Genomic DNA, 2,860 nt, shown 5'->3' on the forward strand with positions numbered 1-2,860 from the left:
ATGCCCTCTCAACCTTGTGTGAACATGTCAGAATGGCCAGTCTGAGTGGTCTAAGGCGCCAGACTCAAGACAGATAATCCTTCTCAGAATGCTATGAAGGTTTCTGGTCTCCAAATGGAGGCGTGTGTTTCAAATCCCACTTCTGACAAAGTGCTCTTTGTGAAGTGGCTAATTGACCAGAACTAGAGATGACATTTTAAAGAAATAGTGAGAAAAATAAATAATAATTCGGATCCTTTATTTGCCATACTGAAACAACTTCACTGATAGAAATACCATTCTCATCATTGTGTATTCATGTCAGAATGGCCGAGCGGTCTTAAGGCGCCAGACTCAAGACAAATAATCCTTCTCAGTTGCTGAGGTTTCTGGTCTCCGAATGGAGGCGTGGGTTCAAATCCACTTCTGACAGAGGCTCTTTTGAAGTGAAATGAAGTGGCTTTTTGAAAGTGGATTGACCAGACTATAATTGAATTTAAAGAAAATTATGAGAGACAATAAATAATATTCTTTGGATCCTTTATTTTGCCATTTGACCTTCTTCACTGATAAATGCCCTTCACATCCTTGTAACCATGTCAGAATGGCCGGAGTGGTTCTAAGGCAGGCCAGACTCAAGACAGATAATCCTTCTCAGCTGCTGAGGTTTCTGGTCTCCAAATGGAAGGCGTGGGTTCAAATCCCACTTCTGACAAAGGCTCTTTTGAAGTGGATTGACCAGACTAGAAATTGAATTTAAAGAAATAGTGAGTGAAAATAAATAAATATTTGGATCCTTTATTTTTGCCATCTGACCAACTTCACTGATAGAAATACCATTCTCATCATTGTGTATTCATGTCAGAATGGCCGAGCGGTCTAAGGCGCCAGACTCAAGACAAATAATCCTTCTCAGTTGCTGAGGTTTCTGGTCTCCGAATGGAGGCGTGGGTTCAAATCCCACTTCTGACAGAGGCTCTTTTGAAGTGAAATGAAGTGGCTTTTTGAAGTGGATTGACCAGACTAGAAATTGAATTTAAAGAAATTATGAGACAATAAATAATATTCTTTGGATCCTTTATTTTGCCATTTGACCTTCTTCACGGATACAATTGCCCTTCACATCCTTGTATGAATGTGTCAGAATGGCCGAGTGGTCTAAGGCGCCAGACTCAAGACAAATAATTCTTCTCAGTTGCTGAGGTTTCTGGTCTCCAAATGGAGGCGTGGGTTCAAATCCACTTCTGACAAAGGCCGTTTTGATTTGACCAGACTAGAAATTGAATTTAAAGACATGATGAGACAATAAATTACATATATTGGAAGATCTGTTTTGCTATCTGACCAACTACACTGATAGAAATGCCCTTCACATCCTTGTGTGAACATGTCAGAATGGCCGAGTGGTCTAAGGCGCCAGACTCAAGACAGATAATCCTTCTCAGTTGCTGAGGTTTCTGGTCTCCAAATGGAGGCGTGGGTTCAAATCCCACTTCTGACAAAGGCTCTTTTGAAGAGAAATGAAGTGGATTGACCAGACTAGAAATTATGAGACAATAAATAATATTCTTTGGATCCTTTATTTTGCCATTTGACCTTCTTCACTGATACAATTGCCCTTCACATTCTTGTATTAATGTGTCAGGCTCAAGACAAATAATCCTTCTCAGTTTCTGAGCATTCTGGTCTCGAATGGAGGCGTGGGTTCAAATCCCACTTCTGACAAAGGCAGTTTTGGACTGACCAGACTAGAAAATGAATTTAAAGAAATCATGAGACAATAAAAGTGTCAGAATGGCCAGACTGGGCGCAAACTCAAGACGATAATCCTTCTCAGTTGCTGATCGGTTTCTGGTCTCCAAATGGAGGCGTGGGTTCAAATCCCACTTCTGACAAAGGCTCGTTTTGGAAATTGGATTGACCAGACTAGAAACTGAATTTAAATAGACAGGATGATAACAATAAATTACATATATTATGAATATCTGTTTTGCTATCTGACCAAACCACTACACTGATAGAAGTACCCTTCTACATCCTGCTGTGTGAACACTGTCAAGAATGGCGAAGAGGGTCTTAGGCCGCCAGACTCGTCAGACGAATAATCCTTCTCAGTTGCTGATGATTCTGGTCTCTCCAAAATGAGAAGGCGTGGGTTTTCAATTCCCACTCTGACAAAGGCTCTTTTGAAACGAGAAATGAAGTGGATTGACCAGACTATAAATTAGGAGACAAAATAATATTTTGGATTCCTTTTATTTTGCCATTTGCCCTTCTTCACTGATACAAATTGCCCTTCAATTCCTTTTATTAATGTGTCAGCTCAAGACAACAAATAAAGCCTTCTCATTTCTGGAGTCATCTCCCTGTCTCCGAATGGGGCGTGGTTCAAATCCCCTTCTGACAAAGGCAGTTTTGGTACTGACCAGACTCGAAAAGGAATTATACAAAACGAAATAATCAGAGACAATAGAAAATATTCATTTGGATCATTGATTATTTTGTCGCCAGTTGACTTCTTTTTCACTGATAGCAGTTGCCATTCACCAATCCCCTGTATGAACCAGGGTCCCCCGAATGGCCGAGGTGGTGTCTAAATGCTCCAGACTCAAGACAGGTAATGCGTCTCAGCTTGCGGATGTATCCTGGTCTCCAATGGGAGGCCTGGGTTTACAATCCCAACACTATTCTGACAAAGGCGTCTTTATGAAGTGGATGGACCGACCTAAAATTGAATTTAAAGAAAGAGTGAGAAAATAAATATAATTCGGATATTATCCTTTATTTTGCCACATCCCTTGAGCCACTTCACTGATAAGGAAATACCATTCTCCTCATTGTGTATTCCTGTCAGAAATGCAGAGCGGTCTAAGGCGCCAGA

General features: G+C 40.8%; 3 non-coding genes across 3 annotated transcripts; all 3 read left to right on the top strand.

Moving 5' to 3' along the window:
* The first annotated feature begins 839 nt into the window (after positions 1-839).
* On the top strand, positions 840-951 carry trnal-caa. Its single transcript has 2 exons — positions 840-877; positions 906-951. It is a non-coding gene; the product is annotated as a tRNA-Leu (tRNA).
* Positions 952-1,118: 167 nt separating this feature from the next.
* Positions 1,119-1,229, top strand: trnal-caa. The gene is made up of 2 exons: positions 1,119-1,156; positions 1,185-1,229. It is a non-coding gene; the product is annotated as a tRNA-Leu (tRNA).
* A 139-nt stretch (positions 1,230-1,368) lies between these two features.
* trnal-caa lies at positions 1,369-1,480 on the top strand. The gene is made up of 2 exons: positions 1,369-1,406; positions 1,435-1,480. It is a non-coding gene; the product is annotated as a tRNA-Leu (tRNA).
* The last annotated feature ends 1,380 nt before the right edge of the window (positions 1,481-2,860 follow it).

This window comes from Cyprinus carpio, unplaced genomic scaffold (genome assembly GCF_018340385.1).
Source record: "Cyprinus carpio isolate SPL01 unplaced genomic scaffold, ASM1834038v1 S000005582, whole genome shotgun sequence".
NCBI classification, from domain to species: domain Eukaryota; kingdom Metazoa; phylum Chordata; class Actinopteri; order Cypriniformes; family Cyprinidae; genus Cyprinus; species Cyprinus carpio.